Here is a 21,497-nt window from a genome sequence, read left to right on the forward strand (position 1 = left end):
AAGAATTCAGTGGAGGAAGTAACTGCAAATGTGGTGGAAATTGAAAGGGAGCCTGAAGATGGAACTGAATTGCTGCAATCTCATGATAAAACGTGAATGGATGAGGAGCTGCTTCTTATGGATGAGCAAAGAAAGTGTTTTCTTGAGAAGGAATCTATTCCTGGTGAGGATGCCATGAAGACTGTGAAAATGACAACAGAGGATTTAGAATATTACATAAACTTTGTTAATAAAGCAGCAGCAGGGTTTGAGAAGATTGACTCCAATTTTGAAAGAAGTTCTGTGGGTAAAATGCTGTAAAACAGCATTGCCTGCTACGGAGAAATTGCTCATGAAAGGAAGAGTCGATCAGTGTGATGAACTTCATCACTGTCTTATTATAAGAAATTGTCACGGCCACCCCAGCCTTCAGCAGCCACCACCCTGATCAGTCAGCAGCATCAGAATCGAGGCAAGACCCTCCACCAGCAAAATGATTAAGACTTGCTGAAGGCTCAGATGATGCTTAGCATTTTTTAGGCATAGTGCTGTTGCACACTTAATAGACTACAGTGTAGTGTACAGTATAGTGTGAACATAATTTTTATATATACTGGGAAACCCCCCAAAAATTGTGTACCTGACTTTATTGTGATATTCTTGCTTTATTGTAGTCTGGAACTAAACCCACAATATCTCTGGGGTACGCCTGTATGGAGGTATGCCACACCCAAGGTATGTTTCTTCTGATAGCTAAGACATAAGAGTCTTTGAAAAGTGAGAGTGTGTCCTGAAATATTTATTAAAAAGCACTGTTAAATTCCAAGTTGAAACTCTTTGGAGTGCAGACACACACACACACACACACACACAAATGAAACTCAAAAAGCTTCCAGGAACCATTGAAATATAGCAGTTACTGATGTTTGAGATAATGGTACCTTAAAGGAGTTAACATGCAACTCAGACTACAGAATATTTTTCCCCATTGGAAGTTAACTGTTTTCCCATTACTTTCACCTAAGAAGTCTTTAAAAACAACCTGTCAGAATACTGGATGTATTTTTCTCATTATTATTATTATTATTAATTTTTTTTTTACTCCAAATTTTGTTGATCTCTATTTTGTCTAGGAGTTTTTCAAATTTTCTACCATGTCTCATTATTATTATTATTATTATTATTATTATTATTTTAAAGAGTAGGGAGATCTTTATTGATTAAAAGGTTGAAGCCAGGGAAGGTTTTGAGCTGAGACGGAACATCCTCAGAGCCTTGGATTAAGAAGATGAATTTGTCTGCAGTGAGGAGGGTGAGTTGCAGGGGGATGAGACCCTTTTTCCCATCCTCTCTCTCCAGCTGTTTCCCTCTGTCTCCTCCTCATCTTCACAGGTTTCCCCACCTGACCACAGCTTCTCCCTCTCTCCCTTCCATGAATCTCCCCCTCCTTCCTTCAGTTTTCCTTCTCTGCACCCGCTTTCCACGAACATCTCATTACCTTTTAAATAGACAATTTCTGTCCAAACACAAGTGTTTCCAAAGCCACTAATGAGCAAATTGTTAACTAAACAATAGGATGGGGATACACAGGGTTTGGTATGAAAGTTTCTTTAATTAGAAAGAAAGGACAGTTATTATTGTCTCCTTCCCTCTATTGTTTTCTTAGTGGATGTACATACAGTTGGTTTTCTGTATCTACAGGTTCTGCCAACCATGGATCAAAAATATTTGGAAAAAATTCCAGAAAGTTCCAAAAAGCAAAACTTGAATTTGTGTTGTTGTAACTGTTTACATAGTGTTTACATTGTATTTACAATGATTTATGTAGCATTTACATTTTATTAGGTACTATCGGTCATCTAGAGATTTAAAGTATACTGGAGGATGTGCATAGATTTTATGCAAATATTACTCCATTTTATACAAGGGACTTGAACATCCTAGGATTTTGGTCCTTAGATACCTAGGGATGGCTGTACATACTGCTAGAATACAATTTGAATCTTGGACAATTGGAGCAGTTGTCAACTATGGACGATAGGGTTAGATTAATGACTTTTGTTATTTCGCAGAAACACAACCACTGCCTTAGATAAATTATATATTGTAAATTCCTCTATTTCCTTAGGAAAAGACAGTTGAAATCTACATGTGGTCTACATAATAACCCCTTTCAGAAGTTACAGCTCTCAAACACCCTTTTTCTCTGAATGAAACATTCAAAATCTGAAAAGAAACACTTTTTTGACTTCCCCTTTTTGATTTTGATTATTTTCTTGTTTTTGTTTGTTACTATTGTACATATAAAAACAGATTTAAGAGCTAATTTAGATATAGTCAACCAAGTGAAATATGAAACAATTTAACTCACTGTTCTGACTGAATTAAAAGAGTTTGAGACTGATGTGTGGTAAGTTTAAGATGACAAAATGATTGATTGTATACCCTTGTAGACAGAGTGTTCTTCAGCTTTACGGTTAAGCTTTGATATTCACATCAACATTGGCATTCCCACCATGGGCAGTGGCAGTGCTACAGATTCTATAAGTGACTTTGTGGGCTGTGCACATGGAAGCCAGAATAGTAAATAGGGTCGATGCTGTAGGATGACTGCAATTAAGAAACTGGTTTGTGAGTATACATGTTGTTACTTTCAGGGGGTCCCCCAAATTGACTTCAGAACCCTTCAGAGTGGAGAATTTCATTTAATGATAATTCTGACTTATTAAAGACATACCATATTATAGCCAGTATGAAAGGCTATGATGTCAGGATCACTGCCATAAGAGGTTCTTGTTTCTTTTCAGAAGAAAATTTGAAGGACTGCAGAGAAAACAAGCACAGGAAAGTCCTGGTCTGAGAAAATGGAGTCATTAGTTTTTAATTTGCAGGTAATTTAATCTGTACTCATTTCTGTGTTATATTCCTGGTTTAACAAACTGTGTTCTCTATGCCAAAATACAAAATTATTTAACAGTTCCTTGGGACAAGTGTAAAACCTCTAGACTTGTTTCCAAGGATGAAGACCTAAATACAAGAGAACTTATATAGCATGAGTCAGTTTGAGCCCTCAGCTGCATAGATGTTTAAATGAAAAAAACACTCTGAGTTAAATTGGGAGTAGTGACAGCTTACAGATACATAAAGTGAGCTGTTTCAATGTGCATGTCAGAGTTTGGGTGAGGTCTGAGGATATCAATAGAGACAACATTTATTAGAATAAATTAAATATAATAAATGAGTAACTGAGGTAAATTTTAGCCTACAAAACATATAAACTGTTGTTCTCTATAAGCATTTAATTTGGTTGCCCTGACCATTTATAGTGGCAGGAGAAAGCTTCCAGGACATAAATGTATGGATAACTGCCAAAAAGTAGAGCGATACTAATGGGCCATGCCATTTACAATATGGAAGGAAACTTCCTTGCCTCCCCTCTCTTTATTGAGGTATAACTGACAAATAAAAATTGTATATATTTAAGGTATATAATGTCACATTTTAATTTATGTATATATACATAGTGAAATAATGACCACAATCAGGCTAATTAACAAATACATCACCTGACAGAGTTACCATTTTCTGTTTGTGTATGGTGAGAGCACTTAAAATATACTCTTAGCAAGTTTAAGTGTGTAATACAGTAGATAACTGTAGTCCCCATGCTGTACACTAGGTCTCCAGAACTTACTGCAAAGTGAGATTTTGTCCACTTTGCCCAACATGATCCCATTCCTCCCACCACCCAGCCCCTGGCAACCACCATTCTACCCTCTGCCTCCGTGAGTTCAACTTTTTCACATTCCACATGTAAATGAGATCATGCAGTATTTGTCTTTCTGTGTCTGGCTTATTTCATTTAGCATAATGCCCTCCAGGTTCATCCATGTTGTCACAAAGGGCAGGATATCTTTGTTTAAAGGCTGAACAACATTCTGATTGATACAGTAATCACACTTTATCCACTCATCTGTGGATGATATTTTTGTGTGCTAAAATTTCCACTGGGTTTTTCCACTGGGTTCCTACTTCTTTTATTGCCTTAGGAAAACAAATTTGTTTTAAGCATTTTGTAATTACTCACTGAAGCATTTTTATGGTACCTGCTTTAAAAACTCTCTTGTTAGAAAATAACATCCATGTAATCTTGGTGTCAGAGTCAATTGTTTGTCTATTCTCACTCAGCTAGGGGGTTACCTCATTCTTTGTATGACGAGTGAGTGATTTTTTTTAACTAAACCTGGACCTTTGAGCTAAAACGCTGGGTATTATTTGAATCTTGTGTTTATCAAGCCTCCTCTGACAGCTGCTGCAGTGGATGAAGTGTGTGTGGGTATCTTCTTGTTACCGTCAGACGAGTTGGAAGTACAGGTTCTTCACTTGGCCTCGTTTCACATCTAGAATGAAGAAGCGTTCTTCGTTACTACTGGATGGGGGTAAGAGTTCAAGCTCCCCATTAAACTTCAGCTCATACCTGGCTGGGAGCAGGAGAATATCTCATTACTGGTCTCCACCTGGGGCCCCCACTAACACTTCTGGGGAGGACGTGGACTCTTTATCACTGAGTAGTATTAAAAAAGTCTTGACTGCGTTGGACCTTTTCTAACACAACCCTAGTGAGGTAGCCTTGATATTGCTGAGGAGGAACGGATCTCTAGGCTGTCTCCCGGTCTCCACTACAGCGTATGGCATAAGAGTAGTTGTTACCTTTTGTCAGGGATGAAAGTCTCAGTTCTCCACTCAGCCTTTTCTGACATCATCCTGCAGAGGGAAGGTCAGAGTGTCTCACGGTTGGCCTGCCACGGGTGGAAATCTAGTCTTTTCACTCAAACTTTGCTAGTGAGGGTGGGGATGGGGCTGTGGTTTTTTCTGCAGGTTAGGCTAGAATATACTGGTTATTGTCTGAAGGTTTTCTGTCTTTCAGGGCTGCCTTTTACCTGGTCCTTGGGCTACAGAGAGGAGGCTGTACTAGGCTTCTGGTGGTTAGGAGTTGTCAGCTTCTCCAGTTTTCATTCTGAGACATGTGAGGCAAAAAGAAAACTCAGAATTCACCAGCTTGTCACTCCTAGATATATTTATATCTATATCGACCATTCTTGAAGTTTTACTTAGTGGTGGGAAAAGTACATCTATTCCTCTTCATCCTCTTTGAAAGTTTGATGAAAGTCATATGACTGGTATGACATAAAATGGTTCAGTATTTGTATATATTGTAAAATGATCACCACATTGTCTAGTTAACATCTATCATCTATCTTTTAAAAAAATCTTTAAAATAAGCTCAATAAAATATAAATAATATTTTATATTTATTTTATAATATATTATAAAATTATATTTATTTTATAATTATAAATATATTTAAATATAAATATATTTAATTTATATTTTAAATATATTATAAATATATTTATATTTAATATAAATAAAATAGAAATAGAAATATTTATTTTATAATATTTAATGTAATATATGTCTCTATATCATTTTCTTTAGTATTTGGCATTAAAGGAGGGTAAAATCTCAAACACAGATCTGTTATTACCCCCAGCAAAAAATATTCATATCTCTTTGGTGAAATGCAATAATATTAACCATGAGGTTGGATAATGTGGACACCGTAATTTAAGAGACTTTCAATGGAAAGGAAAATCAAGAAATAGTTGTGATGGAGTGACGTGGTATTCTTTTAAAACCCCCATTAAAATATTGGGGGATGATGGGGTGCAGATGGAGAAGTGAAAACAAGGTCTAGGGTGACTGTATTTTACTTGGAACTCTCCTGGTTTTAACACCAAATGTCTCTTAGTCCTGGGCAAACAGGAACAGTAGTCACCCTAATTCAAGAACTATGCTTATTTATAGATACTGTGCAATCTTAATCTTATAAGCAGACATAACTGTGGCTATTAATAAGGCATCAAAGGAATCACTAAATTACTGGGCAGACATCACCACATTCTCTTACCTCATCCACCATTGTACATGTGTGCTCATGATTTGTTCCAGTCGTCATTGAATTGGGCTTTCTGCTTTTGTTCTTCACCTCCTAGAGCCTCTCTGTTTCCAAACAGCAGAGGTCTTAAGAATACTGAAAAAAACACATTTATGATTAGAAAACATCACTGACTAGAACCAAATTTATCTGTTTGTTATGTTATCTGTAGAATCACAGCTGTTTTAAAATGAATTAATGATGTAAGTTACTATATTTACTAAAGTTATACTGAATCAATTACTTAATGGAATCTTCATTTACAAGAAATGATAGTGATATAGAATAATCTAGTATTTTATTAAAAAGTAACACTTTGCTGTACAGCAGAAACTAACACAACATTGTAAAGCAACTGTACTCCAATAAAAATTAATAAAAAGGTGATAAATCATAAAAATTTTTTTGTTTTGTTATGTATACCCCCTTTAAGTAATCAGTGTGATTTTTGCAGTGTGTTATTATATAAATTGACATATGTTAGGAATATAGTACATTGAATTTAAATCCTGTAAAGAGACTAATTTTTAAATGAATCTAATTTTTCTTTAGAGTAATAAACCTTTTAGTTATGTCTATAGTCTTTCTTCAAACATGTTTTTAATGTTATACTATAGACATTTTCCCTAAAGTTTAACACCTTTACCATTCAAATAAATCATCAAACACGTCTAAGTTTACTTGTCCTTTTAACTCAGGTACATAGTATATTTAAGTATTATATTTATAAAGAAATTTTCTGTGTGCATTTTAAAGCTTCAAGCAAATTTCCAGTTAAAAAATATCTTCCAAATTACCAAGATTCCTGCTAAGGAAGGATGTGCACACAGTAGCAATTAGGACAGTTAATCAGTTGGCTTTGTCATCTAAAGGGGAAAAATCATTAGCAAGACACTGGGTGGCTAGTGACAGCTTAAATACTTATAAATCACAAAACTGTCAGCTCCTTCATTTAAAAGAAAGAGATAGGTTGAGCCTTTTTCAATTTAAGTTTTTGATTTATGTCACTTTGTAAAAACCTAAACACTTGGAGCCTTGTCATGCAAAAAACTTTAAAAAACCTCTTAATAAAAGTTAAACAAGGGGCTTCCCTGGTGGCACAGTGGTTAAGAATCCGCCTGCCAATGCAGGGGACATGGGTTCAAGCCCTTGTCCCAGAAGATCCCAGATGCCGCGGAGCAACTAAGCCCGTGCGCCACAACTACGGAGCCTGTGCTCCACAAGAGAAGTCACTGCAATGAGAAGCCCATGCACCACAACGAAGAGTAGCCCCCACTCGCGGCAACAAGAGAAAGCCCGCGCGCAACAAAGACCCAACACAGCCAAAAAAAAAAAAAAAGCTAAACAAGCAAATTGTTCTAGAAAAAGTCAAAAGACTTGTCTGCACACTACATCAGAACCTCATCAGACCTTAGTAAACATTATGTCCTCAAGAGGTTCACATACTAGTGTCCAAAAGTGCCCTTTGAAATATAACAATGAAATGTTAGAAATACCACAAAATGAATAGATCTATTAATTTTAATAGATCTACTCTCTCAAATGGCTTAAATAAACAAAGCCATACCTGTGCTAAAAAACAAAAACCAACCAGCCAATTACACCTGTCGTTTGAGGATCAACACTAGACTCGTGACGAATTGCCAAAAAAATCACCTTTCAATTGACTTTAACTACGTAAGTATCTCGATCTCTAGTAAAAATACCACCTATACTCTATTTAACATTAACTTTATAACCATTAGTGTTCCAGACTCATCAATACTCAAGTTACTGAATCAACTCTTTTTTCATTCAATTTTCAAAGTTCTTTTTTGCATAATCATCATGTTAATCATGAAGTGATCCAACTCAGGAAACTCGAGTGTGTAGTAAGATTTCCTAAGCTTTCTAAGGTAGATGTGGACTCCATTTTCAAACCATATTCTTTCCTTTACAATAAAACAATGTGAAAGTCACTGGGACACATAGGATACAAACTAGCATCTAGATTTTATTAGATTTTATTCTAATAATCATTGTACCTTTGCCATCATTAAATTTTTTTTTTAAATTAACTGATTACTTTCTGAATTCCTTAACTATGTTAATACACAACAGACTCCTACATGACCAGTTCGATTTGCACAATTTACTTAAATGGTACTTAAAAATAAACAGTCAGCAATGAGTATAAAATTGCTACCATTGCAACTCTTTGAAGAATTTTTAAAAATTAATTACTCAAGTGACCTCGAGTAATTATCACATACTTGCAGGGAGTTTACTGTGCTTTTGACAAAAGAGCTAAGGGTCAGCAAAGCTGTGGTCAAATACTCAGCTAATAATCTATTGAACAAATTACTGGCACTTTTAGATGTGGTATACACCTGAAGTAATCATTAAATTCATCCAAATCCCATGTGTAGGGGAAGTAGTGGAAGCTTTTATTTGAGAATATAACTCTTTTTACCTTAGTGTTTAGATGAGTATGGAAACCAATGAGGTAAGGGAAGGAAGGTTCTGAGAGATTTCGGAGAGAAAGTGAGGAGAATGTCAAGACACTTATTATATATGGTCCAAGCAGCCTGGACCAGGAGCAGGAAGAAAGTACTGAGTCCAGTGTTATGTTTTAGCTAAGATCTTATGAGAGAATTTTAGAGAGATACGAAAGTTAAAAGGTCCAAAGAAAAACTTTTTTTTCTAAAATCTTTGTATAACCTTAAAAACCCTATGTTGAAAGCACAAGACACCTCTGCTTTATTGCCTTTGTAACGTGCTATAAAATTTAAGGTCATGGGTACCTTGCATATTACTGGATAATATAAAGGGACAATGCCCAAGGCAGTAAGATAGAGCATCCTACATTTGAAATATAGAAAAATCAGGAGAAAAAAATCAACAACCATGGAAATAAAGGGTAGTGGGAATACATAGAGGAACACATTATTAAGTGAACAATTTGACGATTTTTCATAAACTGGACACGCTTGTGGAACCATCACCCAAATTAAGAAAGATTAACCCTTATTTCATTACCGATACAAATCCCACCCAACCAAAGATAACCACTGACCCAACTTCTAAAAACCTAGATCAATTTTGTATATTTTTTTCTCTACGTATAAATGCTAATGTGTAAGGTGGAATCTTGCAGTACATACTTGTTTTAGTCTATTTGGGCTGCTATTACAAAATACCATAAACGGGGTGATTTATAAACAGCAAACATTTATTACTCACAGTTCTGAAGGCTGGGAAGTTCAAGATCTCACTGCTGGAAGATATGGTGTCTGGTGAGGAGGGCCTGCTTTGTGGCCTACAGGGCAAGGGAGCTCTGTCAGGTCTCTTTTATAAGGGCACTAATTCCTTTCATGAGGTCTCAACCTTTAAGACCTAGTCACCTCTCAAATGCCCCATCTACTAATACCATCACATGGACACTAGGTTTTCAAAATACAAATACTGGGGGGACATAAACATTCAGTCCATTGTAATGCTCACTTGTGTGTGGTTTCTTTTGCCTCTTTATCACATGTGAAATTTTTCCATATGATTCATCTAAGTGTAGTTTACTCTCACTGCTGTATGCATAACAGAATTTTCAGAGGAGAATGGGTTAATTTTAAAAAAATAGGTATTGTGGAGAAAAGGGAACCCTCCTACACTGTTGGTAGGAATGTAAATTGGTACAACCATTATGGAGAACAGTATGGAGGCTCCTTAAGAAACTGAAAATAGAACTACCATATGATCCAGCAATCCCACTCCCGGGCATATATCCATTCGAAAAGATACATGCACCCCAATGTTCACTGCAGCATTGTTTACAATAGTCAAGACATGGAAGCAACCTAAATGTCCATCAACAGATGAATGGATAAAGAAGATGTGGTACATATATACAGTGGAATATTACTCAGCCATAAAAGAGAACAAAATGATGCCGTTTGCAGCAACATGGATGGACCCAGAGATTATCATACTAAGTGAAGTAAGTTAGGGAAAGACACGTATCACATGATATCACTCATATGTAGAATCTGATTTTAAAAAATGATATAGATGAACTTATTTACAAAGTAGAAACAGACTCATAGATATTGAAAACAAATTTTTGGTTACCAAAGGGGAAACGTGGAGGGGAAGGATAAATCAGGAGCTTGGGATGAACAGACACACGCTACTATATATAAAATAGGTAACCAACAAGGAACTACTGTATAGCAACAGGGAACTCTACTCAATATTCTGTAATAACCTATATGGGAAAAGAATCTGAAAAAGAATGAATATATGTATATGTATAACTGAATCACTTTGCTGTACACCTGAAACTAACACAACATTGTAAATCAGCTATACTCCAAAATAAAGAAATAAAATTTAAAAATAGGTATTTATTTTCATTTTTATTTATTAGAAAAAACATGGCTAGCAAACAAAGCCATGATTCAGATTTATGGGTGCTTAGGATAAGGCTGGAACATGTGTATCTGTAAAAAGTAAAAGCACATTTAAAGAAAAACATGAATTCATTATTACTGTGGGTTGTACACAGCAAAGTTATGTTCAGGTGACGGCATAATGTTAAACGTTGATTAGGGCATGAGGCTACGTCCTGTGATTTCCAGGGAGCAGAAAGAATGAAGTGTTACAGTCAGTTGCATCGATGGAGGATATCTTTTCAGAGTGAGATAACAGGTGACCAGTTAAAGTCATCTACTAGATTAACTGGTTATCAGTTTCTCTGCTGAATCTCCTGAGATCACATGAGTCAAAGTGATCATCACAAGGAATCCGGTGGTTCTACCACTTATTTCTTAACCCAGTTTTTCTAGTTCTCTGTGGATCAGAGAAAAAAATCACAATGTCTCTTTTTAGGAAAGAAAGGACACAGTCAGTGAGGTTGAAAGATCTTGCCAAAAATGATCAGCAAGTGGCTGAAAAACATGTCTTTAAATGGATTCTAAGGGATACAGACCGCACAGAGCTAAATATAAAGCCTGGTCTGGTTGAGTTTATCCATTCAGATGCGCTCAATCAGAATTTCTTGTAACTATATTGGTTCAAGTACTTGGAGCAATATTACACTCAGAAAGGCTGATTAATTGAAGCCTGAACTCATAGTTCTCTTCTAGTCATGAGGTTGAGATGCTGGGACTTCTGTGGCATATTTGGAGGAAAGAGTTCAAAATCTCTGAGATACGAGAATGTTTAAGTGCATCTACTATAGGCAGCCTATTAAGCCGTATGCTGTTGTAGCACTCAAGTGGGCCATCTCTGAGGACATTCTTTTCACTGAGGAATGAAGAAACACAGTGGTGAAGAGAGCGCTAACATCCTAGAAAAGCTCTAGAAGGTGATACCATGGAATTAGGCCCACGATTTCAAAAGAAATAATTGGATCCTGGAATAGTGGTGTTTAACTTTTAGAAACAGAGTAGGGGCAATAACCAAGTGTTTTGTTTGCGATCCGGAGAAGAGGGGACTTAATTCAAGGTTCATGCTCCGATGTAAGCTGCCTGGATGTCTGGGTCTTATGGTGGAGCAGCCAGTGGTACTTAAAGCGTCTATGGCAGACGGGGGCAGTATGGTAGTCCCCAGAGGGGAATCGCAATGCAGACTTACAAGAGTTTGAAGCAAAGCTATGATAGTCTCTTCTACCTCCAACTGTTCTCTACTTGAAAAGAAGCTCTTGGCTTGCTACTGGGTCCCTGATCATGGTACACCAAGTCACTCGGCAATGGCAGCTTGGCAAGTAATCAGTAATTTTTTGGTCATCAAATCATAAAGCGACTGGTGTGCCTGGCATTCCATTATTGCTGGAAATGCTGTGTACAAGATCAGGGCTGAGCAGGTTTGGGAGACTCAATGATTTGCAAAAAAAAAAAAAAAAAAAAAAGCATGTGTATTCCATTCCACTGCTTCTCTGTCACTCCTCCAACCGTGTACCTGTGGAATCATGATGAGCTTTTGAATAACAGAAGAGGACACAGTCAACCAATTAACAGATGGAGAACTCACAGAGGCCTGGTTTACACGGTGTGCAGCAGTCACCAGCTGGAGGTGTCCTGCCGCGCTGTAGCTCCGCACAGGGGTCGTCCTGCCAGACAGAAGGGAAATCCTTCCAGTTGGCAGTGATTTGAGCAGTACATTCGACTGTTCACTCTAGTTGAAAAGGTTCAGTTCGACACTAATTCCTGAACAATGCCTATTGGATTGGCTGGCTGATCAAGAACTTAGAAAGGATGAAACTGGAAGATGGCTGACAGGCAAGTCTGGAGTGGTGGGAATTATGTGGATATTTCTGTCAAAACAGGAACGAAGTGCAAAGATGTTTGTGTCCTATTTAAATTCCCTAAAGAGCATTTACTACAAAGAAGGATCTTAATAAACAGACAAGAACTGTTTGTAGCCTTTTTCTTTGTGTCCTTGTGAAAGTAAATACACTTGTTTTCAGATGCCTGGCTCTTGCTCAGTGGGACCAATAACATGGACTTTTCCTCATCAAAACTGATCTGCTTTGTGCCCAAATGACCAAGAACAGGCTAATGCTGAGCCAATTTGGTACCATTTTCCAGTGGACTAACCAGCCATGTGACTGAAGACTGATTACACAAAGTGTCTTCTGCCATGAAAGGAGAGAGTGATTTGTTCTCACAGAGACAGAGTTATTCTGGATACCTGACCATTCCTTGCACAGTACTTTTGCCAGCACCATCGTTCATATGCTCACGGAATGCCTTTCCCTGGCCACTTTACCAACAATGTCGTTTCTAATTTAAGAAATTCATTTTACCGCTAATGAAGGGTGCCAGAGATCATGCCACAGAATCCACTGAAAGAATTCAATCAAAATCAGCTGACCTGATAAAATGGCGGAAATGGCCAACTGATGACTCAATTGTAATGCCACCTGGGAGGGGGAGAAAACCCAGGAAATTTGAGGTCCTGTCCTATAGGCTGTGGCATAAGCCTTAAAATGGAAGACTGGAAGACTATATTGTGCTGTTTCCCTAGTAGTCCTTACAGCAGTGGGTGGAGAGAGGTGTCCCTTCTCACTATAATGCCTACTAATCCATTCACAGTATTTTTCTTCCTATCCACAGAAACTTGGGCTCAGTTGGCCTGGCAGTCCTAGTACCCAGGAGAGAGACACCCATGCCAAGGATCATGGTTCCATTAAACTGGAAGATGAGACTGCCAGCTGGCCAATTCTGAACTCATTTTCTACTGAACTGACAAGCAGATGAGGGGATTAATTTGTAAACTGTGGTGATTTATCCAAATTACCAAGGGAAAATTGGGTTATTATTAGACAAAGCACAGAAAGAGAACTATGCTTGGACCTGGAGGCTTCATAAGGAATTTCTTTGTATTCCCATGTTCAGTAATAATGTCAGCGGGAAACTAGGACAACTGAATAAGGTCAGGACTGACATGAACATAGATTCTATGGAAGTAAATTTTTGTGTTGCCCAGCCAAGGAAGAACCCCGTCCCACTAAGGCACCAGGTAAGGCAAAGGGAATAAGAAATTAGACAGAGGGGGAAGGGAACTACGGCTCCTGACTTTGAGCTTGTGATTGGCTATAGAGGTAGGGACTGCAGTAGTTATGTCTTATGCCAAATAACCCCTTTTCCTCCATTTTTTATACCTTGTGTAGTTAATGTTATAATTTGGGATCCATGGAAGGTGTGATTAAGTTGACATCGCCCTGTGATGATTTGGTGACAGGTGGGGTTTTGTGATTTGCTCTCTGTTGGTCAGGAATGGATGCTGAGTTGCAAAATATGTGAAGGGTGTTGGCTAAACTCCATTTGCTACTTCCTGCCTGCCCATACACCTATTTTCTGCTATTCTTTTGTTTGTGCTCTAAGGAGTGGACCCCTGGGGACTGCATTTTATCTGGGGTTTCCTGCCCTCTGGCTGCCGGTTGGATTCAGCCAGTGGAGGGCGGCGGCAGCAGCAGTTGATTATTGAATGGAGGAAAGAGTGGTAAGGATATTTCTTCACCACATCCTTCCTCAGTTCTGGTAGTGACTGCCTCTCTCTGAAACTGGGGGTTCTGTTGAGCTGTCCAGTTCGCCCTCAGAAACACTCTTCCCTTCGCCACAGAAGCCTGGTGGTGGTCACAGCTTCCCATACCCTTCATTAAATTCTCCTAGTGATTCAAATTGAGTGTGCCTTCTCTTTCCTGCTGAGATTCAAACTAATATGCAGAAAGTATAACCAGAGAATCCCTGTCAACAGAGTGACTTGAACCATCTTTAAACTCCGCCCCCCATACATTTATTTAAATTGTTTTTAGAGAGTCACTTTGTCAAAGCTCTAGATGTAATGAATGGAGTGAAGATGCTGGTTCTGATTTGTGCTCTTGGGGAAGTATTTATTTACCCGCCAACTCCCAATCTCCTACGTTCTTGAAGCATATCCAAGGAAAAATAAATACACTTTTTGAATGAAATGCTGGTTTGAGGTTATGGAAGAACAGATTTTACAGTAGTACCAGGCTGTTCTAATACTAAATTATTTGGTCTTCATGAAACTATTTAACTTAAATCCTGCACTAGAATGGAAGTTACCATTCCGGGTTTCTCTGTGCCTTAATGCCCGTATCACTACATGAGAAAATCAATAGATCCTAATGCATGAACGTGTTGTGAGGATTAAATGCGATGATGCATGCAAAACATTCAGGACAGTGTTTGGCTCTCAATAAATGATCATTAAATAGGAGCTGCTGTTCTTTCACACATTCATGTGCGCTCTGCAGTCAAGAGCACAGTTGTATTTACTTTATTCCCCATCCAGCCCAATCTTCAGACACCTAGGAAAAGATTTTACATAAGTTTAGGAGGCGAAAGCAGCAATGAGTTCTCCAGTGTGACTTTTCAGCTACTGTCTTATAAAGTGCTCTTCTCTTATTTATCCAGCACTGCAAAAGCCCCTAATTACAGGTCTTATTCCACTGGAGAGTATGAGTTACAATGTAACCACCTAATGATAGCAAAACTTAGTTTATGATTATACCACATTTCCCTTTAAATTCCCTCAGTGTTTCCTCATTAGAGTTCCTCTTATGAGTAAACTTAATTTTCCTTCTCGTTTACCTCCTGAGATAACATCATCGTTCAAATTAAAACTTACAGCAACATATTTGATTGAAACTTCAGTAACTAAGAGTAGTAAATATTCCTGTAAAGAGAAACTATTTCAAACATCTTATTTTACCTATATTCATAGTATGTCCTCATTTAATGTCTTCTTTTAAAGAGAAAATTTAGCAGGGAAATCCATTATTGTAAAATGAAAAATGATTTAAAATTGGCATTCTGTATCGCTGCATTTGAATTCCAGGACCTGTCCACAAACTATTGAGTTCTGAGATGAGAAAGATATTTGAAACAGCAAGGGACCTGTGTCAAATAACCACAGGAAAGTTGATTGCTCTGAAAGACTTCAATAGAATATGTTAATTAAAATCTGCACTCAAGCCTCCTCAGCAGTTTGGCCATTGACAAAAGCACTTCAAAACAGTCTGAAGAGATTATGTTTTTCATGTTAGGGAGCAATTGAAAGGTCAGTAATACCTCAATTGTATAAAAATACAATCTAAATTGGCCTGTAGGAGAGTAGATAAAAAGTATAGGCATTATAATGCTCTTTTCTCAGGCAGCCTGATAAAGTCTAGCTTATACTGACATAGTTATAAAGCAGGCCTAATCAAAGGTAGATTTATTCTAGATTTTCTTTCTATCACTCGACTTAGAAGTGTATGGAAACAACTTCCAAGCTGGAATAAAATTATATAAACATTATTACTACATTAAAACAAAGATAAAATAACACCACAGTTACCCAGCATTGTTGGGAAGTTCAGTTAAAGACGTTGCTTAACTGAAGTTTAACTCAATAGTGGAATAAACAGAAAAAGATAATTGGCTTTTTTCATACTTTGCATATTCTACATACTGTTGCAAATAGTTATTCTGAAGTAACTTCAATTTATCATGTAAAACTATAGATGTCAAATTCTTTCAGGATTGCACAGTTGACTAAGATATTACAGCGCTAGTCGGATGTTCTATTGTATTTTATAATGATACTGGATCACTTGAGACTGTCATACTCAGCATTTTCCAGTTTCCTTAATTTTTAACTAGTAATGTTAGGACAAATCATTGGGCCATTAAGATAAAACTCAGTAGACAAAATTAGTTGAACTTGAACTCCTCCATAAAAAACACTTGGTAGACAGGGAGTTAACTAATTTGCTATTAGTATTTCATTTTGAATTACTAGAAATACAATAGAATAAGATGAAGTGATTTTTCTTGTTTTCATGGAGTTTGGGCAGAAGGCAGAATGGTGAGATGATTAAAATAGCTGCCAGATCACCTATTCAAGACATATGTAGAGAATGAGAAATCAATTACGAGACCCTTAGGCTCAGTACCCATCTCCAGGGTATATAACAGAAATAATTTACAAAAGGCTGAAGAAGTTAATAAGGAGGATCTCTTTGCAAAGAGCTGTCAGGGTGCTGTTCATCATTCATTTGGTATTTTCCAAAATGGCAACCTCAATAACACACACATACACTTGGTTTTATTTTCTCTGTCTTAGTCTCCCTGAACCCTTGCCCCTGTTTCCTGGAATCACCTACCACTGATTATTCTCATTAGGGAAAACAGTATTTCTTGCTAGCTATTTAAGTTTTCTCTTAAGTGTTTTTAAAAAAAATGCTATCATTGTCTTTATATGTCTTACAAACTCCTCAGATTTATTCCCAAGTATTTATATTTGAGGCTTATGTTATTAAATTGTAATAAAGTTTTACTTTAAAACATTCCAGACATGCACAAAAGAAGAAAGAAAAACATAAGTAACCTCTGTATGCCCACCACACATATGCCAAAATTATAAGGATGTTTTTCCTTTTCTGAATTGTTTTAAGGAAAATTCCAGGTATTATGCCATCTCTAAAGATATGAACATTTGCATGCGTAACTAAAATGCTATTAGCACAAAGAAAATTAGTATCTACAATAAGTGATATCATTTAGCACCTAAATGTCCATTGACAGAGGATTGGATAAAAAGGATGTATACATATATACAATGGAATATTACTCAGCCATAAAAAAGAACAAAATAATGCCATTTGCAGCAACATGGATGGACCTAGAGATTATAATACCACGTGAAGTAAGAGAAAGACAAATATCATATGATATCACTCATACATGGAATCTAATTTTAAAAATGATATAAATGAACTTATTTACAAAACAGACTCACAGATTTTGAAAACAAACTTACAGTTACCAAAGGGGAAGTGTGGAGGGGAGGGATAATTTAGGAGCTTGGGATTAACATACACACACTACTATATATAAAATGGATAACCAACAAGGACCAACTGTATAGCACAGGGGAATCTACTCAATGTTCTGTAATAACCTAAATGGGAATAGAATCTGAAAAAGAATGAATATATGTATATGTATAATTGAATTGCTGTGCTGTACACCTGAAACGTATATAACATTTTCAATCAATTTACTCCAATAAAATTAATTAAAAAAGAAAAATGTCATTTTATCATTTGTTGTGTGAATCAAAATCCAGACAAGATCTACCCTTTATTAGAGAATTTTTTATCCTCTTCTGTTCTAAAGAATTTGTGCTCCCAACTTTGTTTTTCTAAATTATGTTTTCTATTTGGTGAAGAAACCAGGCCAATTGACCTGTAGAACATCCCACAATCTAAATCTATTTGCCTCCTAATGGTGCCATTTATTGTATTTCCTTTTTTCTTTGTCCTTTAATCTTCAAATTAGTTCCACAAGTTTTATTAGATCCAGTTCAATTTTTTTTTCAATAACAGGCAATAAGAAGGAGCTGCTGTGTAACTCACATGTATATCAGAAGGTCCTTAATATCTGATGGTAGCATTCTTAGTAATGCTGAGATTGGTCAGTGGCTTTATGTGGTAAAATCCTTGTCCTTTCATCATAAAATTCCTCATTAACCTGTCTTCTGATGGTTTCATCCATTGATAAAAATTTGCCTAAATCAATTATTTCTAGTGGTGTGCTGGAGTCTGCCTCCATCGGCTCATAAAAGCCAATTATGTACATTTCTTTGCAACTCCATGTTCAAAGACTCCGATTTGGTAGCTTGAAATTAACCATGATAGAATTATTTACACCACAAAAATCAGCAAATCCTACATATCAAGAGTTTTTCTTTTTAGAGGGCCAGTTTATCAGCACAGCATTATTTCATGTTAAAAATCAAGGTTTTATCAGATGCTGTAGAGGGTGTGGAGAAAAGGGAACCTTCCTACACTGTTGGTGGGAATGTAAGTTGGTACAGCTACTATGGAAAACAGTATGGAGGTTCCTCAGAAAACTGAAAATAGAATTACCATATGACCCAGCAGTCCCACTCCTGGGAATACACCTGGACAAAAAACTGTAATTCAAAAAGATACATGCACCCCTATGTTCATAGCAGCACTGTTCACAATAGCCAAAACATGGAAACAACCTAAATGTCCATCGACAGGTGAATGGATAAAGAAGATGTGGTACATATATACAATGGAATACTACTCAGCCATAAAAAAGAAAGAAAGACCGCCATTTGCAGCAACATGGAAGCAACTAGAGGTTATCATACTAACTGAAGTAAGTCAAAAAGAAAGACAAATACCATATGATATCCCTTATATGTGGAATCTAAAATATGGCACAAATGAACCTATCTACAAAACTGAAACAGACTCATAGACACAGAGATCAGACTTGTGGTTGCCAAGGGATGGGGAGAGGGAGAGGGATGGACTGGGAGTTTGGGGTTGGTAGATGCAAACTATTACATTTAGAATAGATAAACAGCAAGGTCCTACTGTATAGCACAGGGAACTGTATCCAATCTCCTGGGATAAACCATAGTGGAAAATATAAAAAAAGAGTGTCTCTGTGTATAACTGAGTCACTTTGCTGTACAGCAGAGAGTGGCACAACATTGTAAATCAACTCTACTTCAATAAAAAAAAATTTTTTTTAAATCAAGGTTTTATAATTCTCCCATCAATTCCACATTTCTAAGCCAGAATTATTCTGTAAAGAACATTTTCTCAACGATGGCTATTTGGTAACCCTGACAAATAATGCTTTATTTTAGGTCCCTCAGTGTAGAGGGACCTCACTGCCTTTCAGAGCTAAACCTCATTTGGAAAGCCTTTGTTCCTTTATCTGTACCTCTACCTGCTCCTCTATTTTGAAAATCTCTCTTTCTCTCTGTATCTCAGGATTAATGTAACATACTCACAATTATTATAATAACTAATATGGATGGGCTTATTCATGCCATCATATGATAATTAAATCATGTTTTCCTCTTGATCTCTGCACTGTACTTGCCTTCTGTTAGAATGAGTTTTCTTTGTTGAATTTCTTATTGCTGCTGTTGTTATAATTATTATTAGTAGTATTACTTATGTGGTCAAAAGTCACAAAAAAAACTTTCAGTATTTCCTTTCATGTGGTCTGCTGGTGGAATAGTTTTATTTTTCTGAAAATGTGTTTATTTTGCTTTCATTTTTGAAAGAGATTTTCATTGGGTATAGAAATAACGTATAGAAAGCACTCTGAAGATATTACCCTTTTATCCATAATTTCCTTTAAGAAGTCAGCTTTGTATCTTACTGTTAATCCTGTGAAGGTGATTTGCTTTTTTCTTTTGACTGCGTCAAAATTTGTCTCTGTTTTTGGTATTCAGCAGTTTTAGTATGACACTTATATTGCTTGTGTTACTTGAATTTTTGGCTTGGTATTTTAAATCAATTTTGGAAAATTCTTGGTCTTTATCTTTTTATAAGTTGCTTCTGTCCCCTTATTTCTCTTTTCTACTTCTATGAGTCTAGTAAGCTAGGACTTCCCACCTTCACATAAGCTAGGACTTCCCACCTCCTTTTTCCTCTGTATTCTTCAGTACATATATTTTCTCTTGATATCATACTGAACTTCTCTTAAAATCTGTGAAACCATCTTTATCTGCATTGAAAGCCTTGATTCTATTGGGAGGCAATTTGATGTAAGAGCTGGTCTGTAGAAACAGAATATCTGATTTCAAAGCCCAGGACTCTGGTTGGAGGCAACACTCAACTTCTCTGAGCTTCAGTTTTCTCATTTATAAAAGGGTTAACAGTGATGACAGCTTCCTGTGGTTACTGTGAGGATTACATGAGATTATATACAAAAAGCCGTTTAACACAGTGTATGCCATATACAAAGTACTCAGTAGTTTTAGTAACATCCTGTGAATCTTGTTATGAATCCTTGAAACACCTTTTTATGGGAGAGGAAAAAAAGATACTGCTTCTAGTGACAAAAGTACATCCCTATAGAATGGCATATCCTACAGTTGCTCTGTATTTTTTGTTTTTTAGGTTGTTTTCTGTTAACAGTTATCTGTTGACTGTATCCTGTGAGCCAGGTATTGTGTGAGGCACTCAGAAACACAGAGAGGGATGGGGTTGGCTGGTGGGCCTCTGAGTGCTCAGTGACGTGGTTTAAAATTCCCTGAGAACAATTCTATGATAGAGTTTTATTGGTATCCAGGTGGTCTAACTACAGTTTTTTTTTTTCCAGTGTGAAACATAAAAACCTTCCTAGGGGTCTGTAAAAATGCATTATCTTACCTTCTGAACTTAAAAGTAATTTCACTTCAGTTGTCAACTTTAATATTAAAAGAGGGCACTCTGCTTATCAAAACCGAAAAGTCATACTGCTCTTAAATAAATAACTGTCCATCACAGCTATCTTGTTTCACTCTGATTAAATTCTATTCTCTGAGAATCAAAGACTTCTAATATTCCATTTTAAAAGTCAGAGATTTTATCCTGCAGCATGACTGAAAATCACATCCTTTAAGCAACTTCTGTTCAAACATTTCAGAAAGCATAGACTTGTTCAGAGTAATTTCTGAATACTGGCAATGAATTTAGGAAGTTATAATTTTAATGGCATAAATAAAAAGTCACAATATTAGAAACTAATAGTTTTGAATTTTATTTTCTCTAAAATACTAATTAATAGGAAATAGAATCTTGCACTTATTTACCTTTCTGTTTAATTTATTATTTGTAAACACTGTCTTAGTGACCTTAAGCAAAAATTTGTTTTTAATAAGTAGCAATATATACTCCTTGGGTAAGGCATTTTCTCTTGTATCCTGGAGAACCCTTGCAATTTAGAAAGACATGTAAGTTGACCCTTGAACAATGTGGGATTGGGGATGTTAGGGGTTAAAATTTACCACATGTTAAATGCTTTCTCTCCATTGTCCTTATTTTTGTCTTCCACACTTTTTCTACCTTTTGTGGTTTTAATTGAGCATTTTATGTGATTTGATTTTTTTCTCCTTCCTTAGCATGTAATTTGTACAGTAGTAAGTCCCCTGCATACAAACGAGTTCCATTCCAAGAGCGTGTTCGTAAGTCCAGTTTGTTTGTAAGTCCAAC

General features: G+C 36.6%; 1 long non-coding RNA gene across 3 annotated transcripts; it reads right to left on the bottom strand.

Moving 5' to 3' along the window:
* Positions 1-912: 912 nt before the first annotated feature.
* On the bottom strand, positions 913-19,893 carry LOC309619677. Of its 3 annotated transcripts, XR_014239148.1 has the most exons (4): positions 5,951-19,893; positions 4,920-4,996; positions 4,690-4,743; positions 913-4,379 (listed from the first exon to the last, which is right to left on the bottom strand). It is a non-coding gene; the product is annotated as an uncharacterized lncRNA (long non-coding RNA). The 3 variants fall into 3 exon arrangements; XR_014239149.1 differs by having other exon boundaries at positions 913-4,743; XR_014239150.1 differs by having other exon boundaries at positions 4,690-4,996.
* Positions 19,894-21,497: the final 1,604 nt, after the last annotated feature.

Source organism: Balaenoptera borealis (assembly GCF_965194805.1).
Source record: "Balaenoptera borealis genome assembly, chromosome: 21".
In the NCBI taxonomy this organism is placed as follows: Eukaryota; Metazoa; Chordata; class Mammalia; order Artiodactyla; family Balaenopteridae; genus Balaenoptera; species Balaenoptera borealis.